Raw genomic sequence first — 6,445 nt, forward strand, 5'->3', positions numbered from 1 at the left:
AGATAAGAAGGAGATAGGCCGGAACTATTAGGGAGGGAGATGTTGTGCTCATGAGCTTCTGGGGCTAACATCGACCAGTCCACTGGTCCTATACCCCACTAGGAGTATACCCCAGTGGTTCCCAAACTTTTCCATGTCAAGGACCCCCAAATCGTCATTTATTAGCCTGCGGACCCCCATTTGAAAAGATATGCCAGGGAGACCGTCAAGAGAGAATTTGTTTTACCTCTATAGCAGTGATTCACAACTATTTTCATTTCAAGGACCCCCAGTTTGATATGCAATAGGCTACAGACCCCCATTTAATGGCATTTCTATCTCTGATACCCCAATTTATATCGTAAAATCAATGTTAATTTAACTTTAACGGGTTCCATTTGTACACTCTCAGAGTTACAGACCCATAAGGGTCCATTTGGTTCCAAACTATCATTTAGCTCCCTCAAGGACCCCTGGGTGTCCCCGGACCCCACTTTGGGAGCCACTGCTATACCCGACACCTAGGGTCTACATTTCTCAATGGAAGAGAGGGAAACCACCTCCAAATACTGTAGATGTGCTACATTATACAGTACCATGGTTACACCCCATGCAGTTGTAGAACCGCTGAGTTGCAAATGGATAAAATGAACACTGAGTATTTTTACCGCGTAGACTGTAGAGACATCCTTTGATGGAAAAGACACTGGTTCGGGCTACCGTCGGTGGACTGGGTGTCTCCTCCTCCTCACTGGACTGCTGTCTCTCTTTGATTGGACGCGATTGGATTTTGTTCACAGAAGCATGACAGTAAAGTGTCTGTTGAGGATTCATCTTGTCCATTTTCAGAAAAAGGCTTCGATCATGGTATCAATATTATGGACTTCTTTCATCTCCAAGCCAAGGCCAAGCACAAGGAGCAGTGATTCAAACACTACAACGGATTCTATTCGTCCATTTTCTTTTTACGTTTTGATCTGTCTGAGCTCACATTTCACATGATGCGCGTATTGCTTGCACTCTATTGAAATTCTGCTCAAGTAACTGCAAATGTCCATATTCTACTTCTCTGTGCACACACACACACACAGTTGAGTTGAATGGCTACACAGTGAAATACAGTGTTCAATTTCCTCTGAGACTTTAAAAACTTACCCTAATGGACCTGTCGTGTCCATTGGGGTCATTTTGAACGGTGCCAACCGCCTCCAGTGTGTGTGTGTGTGTGTGTGTGTGTGTGTGTGTGTGTGTGTGTGTGTGTGTGTGTGTGACATATTGACCCCTGACCCTCTGAGCAGGAACTATTGACCCTGCAGCTGCTTAAGTCAACAACTGTGCTTGACTCCAAGGCACACACACAAGTAACAAATACAAGTATAGTTGCACCGTTCAGTTCGCACATGTGCGATTTTTGTGTGTGTGTATTTGTGTGCAGATGGAAAACTCACTGTTATGTTGCTGATGGTTTCAGTGTAAGAATTGCTATGACAACATACAGTAAACACCACTCGCATTTTGTGTGTGAGCTGTTTTGCAAAGAATCCTGAATAAATATAGTTTGATGAATGCAAGAAAACAACAGAAACCAATGAATGCATCATCCGTAAGAGAGGTTTTCTACCTCTCCTATCTCCACTGGTGGCTGAAGTAGTTTTTACTCAATTGTAGCAATACCTCACGGTAGAAATACTCTGTTACAAGTAAACAGCTTTTATTCAGAAAAGTAGAAAAGTGTCAAAATATAGATACGTACCAAAGTAAAGGTACTCAAATGTTTAAAAAAGATTAACTAACTAGACAAAGTGCCAATCGGCACAGGTCTCCACCAGGGCAGGTCAGGTTGTGGCCTCATGGTGGCGCTATAACAGGCTGTTGAGGAAGATTTGGGCCGGAGGTTCGTGTTGGAGGGATGCGGGTACAATGTTTTTCCATGTGTGCCTACATAAGTTGTATACAGATCGATGCAGTTATAGCTAAAAACAGGAATTGGCCTGTTATAGCGCCACCGTGAGGCTGATTTTGAGGAAAAAATTGTGGCATGTCGTCCTCGGCCTAGTGAAAATGTGCGTGTATAATTTAACGGAAATTGCACACTGTGTTTGTGATTTGTGGCCTTTTTTCGAAATGGACGAATCGTGTGAGCTTTGGAAGCCAATCTTAGCCAATCAGGATGGAAGATGGGAAATGGTGCCGCTCCGTGTTGATCACATGACTATGGAGATAGTGTATACCGATTTGCGTGAAATTTGGATAAAATCTGAAGGAGTAATAATAGAAAATGTGTTTTACATATGTCGGCCTCCTGGTGGCGCTATAAAGAGCAGATGTGAAAAATTCCAGGCAAAGGTTTTTCCTTGGCCTCTAGGGAGTTGGCATACAAAGTTATCCACAGATCCGTGCAGTTAGAGGTAAAAACACTTTTCGGCCAGTTATAGCGCTACCTTGAGTCTGAGTTGAAATTGTTCATGTGGCATTTCGTCCTCGGCCTAGTGGGAATGTGGGTGCACAATTTCACGGAAATCACGCGATGTGCTCATGATTTGCAGCATTTTGTTTGAAACTGAGCATTCCTGTGAATTTTGGAAGCCAATCTTAACCAATCAGGATGGAGTGTGAGAAATCTGAAATACCGGTTTCGTTGAATGGCTCTAGAGAGACTGTGTACCAATTTGCGTGATGTTTGGACAAAATCTGTAGGTGTACTGTGCAAAAACTTGTTTTGCACAAAGCGGCCTCCTGGTGGCGCTATAACAGGCCGTTGTGGAAAGTTCGGGGCAGAGGTTCATCGTTGGCATCCAGGGAGTGTGTGTGCAAAATTTGGCATCGATCGGGTTAACGGTGGCCGAGATTAGCTGCTCACGGACGGACGGACGGACGGACGGACGGACACACGGACGGATGGAGTGCAAAACATACTCTCCCCACATGCCTTCGGCCTGGTGGAGACAATAATAAAGTAGGGTAAAATGTACAATATTGAGATGTAGTGGAGTAGAAGTATTGAAATACCTCAAACTTTAACTTAAGATACAGTAGGCTACTTGAGTAAATGGACTTCATTACTTCCAACCACAGCTTGTCTCTCCTCCTCCTCTTATCCATCACACGTTAACAAACGTGACCTTTTCTAAACCGAGGGGCACACATGACACAGACAGTGATTTATGAAGAGTCGGAGGGAGACAGCTGTTCTTTAATGATTTCTTTCTCCCTCTCTCTTAATCTCTCTATCTCTCTCTCTCACTTCAATTGCAGCCTACTCCCTCCCTTCACAATCCTCAACCATACGGGTACACTGTCAAATCCTGAGTATTACTTTAAAGCTGCAATCATCCATACGTTTTATGTTTCATCCGGATTTGAGCCCAGGTCTCTCCCGCCTGAAAGACCCAAGATATATACAGTATGCCTTTAGTCATAGTATAAATGGTAAATGGTGCATGTATGTAGCGCCTTTATCCATGGTGCTTTACATAGATTGTGCATTACATTCACCCATTCACACGGCATTCATACACCGATGGCGGCGGAAACCATGCAAGGCACCAACCAGCACATCAGGAGCAATTAGCGGTTCAGAGTCTTGCAAGAACACTTCGACACTAACTCTGGGGGGAGCCCGGGTTCGAACTGGCAACCTTGCGGATACCATCCACCTCTACCCCTGAGCCGCCCCGTATACAGTGGAGAGAGCGAGACGGGGAGTGGCACGCAGAAAAGATCATCGTGTTTGAGATTCGAACCTGCGATGCGCTGTCAGGCTGCATTAGAGCCTACAGTATTATGTGGTATGTGCGCGCCTGGACCGCTAGGCCAGGGGCCTATACCCAGAGAGGCCAAAATCCAAGATGAAATCTCTGCTTGACCACACAGGAGATACTGCACTTATAGGAGCTTCAGGCAGTACTACTTGTCCACCTGCAGGTGTCTACTGTACCTGATACCATTTTCTCATTGGAAGAGTGTAGGGAGACCCACATCCAACCACTGCAGAAGTGTTAGGTACTGGTACAGTATATGCTATATATTCTATACCATGCATCTTGATTAAAATAATGTTTTATTCATTCAAATAAGTTCCAGATTGCCGATTTAACACTGTGGATTTTACTGTGTGTGTGCGTGCGTGTGTGTGTGTGTGTGTGTGTGTGTGTGTGTGTGTGGCCTTGGGGTACTTCTGATTCCCCCCCCTTCCCTTCTCATCCTCCTCACCGCTGTGTCACCCCTCTTGCTCTCTCTCCTCCCCTCTTTTCTACTCTTTTGTTCCCTCTCTCCGTGGCGCTCCCCTCCTCTCCTCCTCTATCTCTACCCTGTCGCTCTGCACCTTCCTCTCCCTCCTTCTGTCTCACTACCTCTACCCTGTCGCTCTGCACCTTCCTCTCCCTCCTTCTGTCTCACTACCTCTACCCTGTCGCTCTGCACCTTCCTCTCCCTCCTTCTGTCTCACTACCTCTACCCTGTCGCTCTGCACCTTCCTCTCCCTCCTTCTGTCTCACTACCTCTACCCTGTCGCTCTGCACCTTCCTCTCCCTCCTTCTGTCTCACTACCTCTACCCTGTCGCTCTGCACCTCCCTCTCCCTCCTTCTGTCTCACTACCTCTACCCTGTCGCTCTGCACCTTCCTCTCCCTCCTTCTGTCTCACTACCTCTACCCTGTCGCTCTGCACCTCCCTCTCCCTCCTTCTGTCTCACTACCTCTACCCTGTCGCTCTGCACCTTCCTCTCCCTCCTTCTGTCTCACTACCTCTACCCTGTCGCTCTGCACCTCCCTCTCCCTCCTTCTGTCTCACTACCTCTACCCTGTCGCTCTGCACCTTCCTCTCCCTCCTTCTGTCTCACTACCTCTACCCTGTCGCTCTGCACCTCCCTCTCCCTCCTTCTGTCTCACTACCTCTACCCTGTCGCTCTGCACCTTCCTCTCCCTCCTTCTGTCTCACTACCTCTACCCTGTCGCTCTGCACCTTCCTCTCCCTCCTTCTGTCTCACTACCTCTACCCTGTCGCTCTGCACCTTCCTCTCCCTCCTTCTGTCTCACTTACCACCAGCCCGTCTTTTTTAGCCACGTTCATCGTTTTCTTTTTCTTCTTTTTTTTTATTGTTATGATTGCTGTGCGTTCCTCCTCCTCCTCCTCCTCCATGGCCCGCAGGAAGAGCAGTGCAGCGTTAGTACATGTCAGCAAGCAGCAGGTATGCAATGTGGACTCTGAAGCATTTACTGACTGACCTGACTTTCCCACTGCCACGCTAAAGTACTGTACATGAGTACAGTATGAGAAGAAAGATCACGCCTGTGTATGTGTGTGTGTGTGTGTGTGTGTGTGTGTGTGTGTGTGCTGTTCTCTATAGCAGTGGTTCCCAAAGTGGGGTCATTGAGGGAGTTTCAGGGTGTCCCCAGCTAAATGATAGTTTGGAACCAAATGGACCCTTATGGGTCTGTAACTCTGAGAGTGTACAAACGTGTACAAATTTGTACACTCTCACGAGTTCCCGACCTGTGGGTCGGGGCCTACTGGTGGGCCGTGAGGGTATTGCAAGTGCCCCCCCCCCCAATAATTGGCTTAGATTTTAATGATAATATAACATTAATATCAAATTATTTATGTAAAAAAAAAAGTACCTGGTATCTTTCCTTTAAAGCTGGGGTTTTCATAGTTATACCAATTAGCATTGATCCAGTAAACATGCTCTGAAAATGCTTGTGGCCCACCCGAGACTGAGGGTTGGCCACAAACGCATTTGAGATTTTCAAGTGGGCTCCGACCCAGAAAAGGTTAGAAAGCGCTGAAGCTCATATCACATGTCCTGCGAACCAGGTACCAACCCCCATCACGCAAAGGCATTCTATTTCTAATTCATTAGTTAATTAATAGCTGTAATTAAATAGGAAGTCCTCGATAAGGTAGTGCCTACAAGAGAACTCCCAGGCTTTCAGAGCACAGTTTCCCTCTTGAGCATATCTCTCAGCACTGCTGGAGTGGGTATCGGTACGTGGTTATTTTATCCATTTGGGTTACATTTACACTACAGCCAGAGTTAAACAAACACTGAGGATTTGACTGGATACAGCGCTGGCCCGAGGTAACCTGTTTTTCCACATAGGCCTTTTCATGTTTGATTAGAGAGTAATTAGGTCGATAAAATGCCAGGCAGCGATGGCAGGGACACAGAGCTCTGCAGCATGCCTTAGCTGCCGCTCTCTGTCTCCCAAATGTCATCTTGTACACTTAACAGTTAACACTGTCAAATGTTAACCACTTATACCCTCTATTCTTAGCACTGTCAAATGTTAACCACTTATACCCTCTATTCTTAGCACTGTCAAATGTTAACCACTTATACCCTCTATTCTTAGCACTGTCAAATGTTAACCACTTATACCCTCTATTCTTAGCACTGTCAAATGTTAACCACTTATACCCTCTATTCTTAACACTGTCAAATGTTAACCACTTATACCCTCTATTCT

This window comes from Protomyctophum parallelum, assembly GCF_964188405.1.
Source record: "Protomyctophum parallelum genome assembly, chromosome: 7".
In the NCBI taxonomy this organism is placed as follows: Eukaryota; Metazoa; Chordata; class Actinopteri; order Myctophiformes; family Myctophidae; genus Protomyctophum; species Protomyctophum parallelum.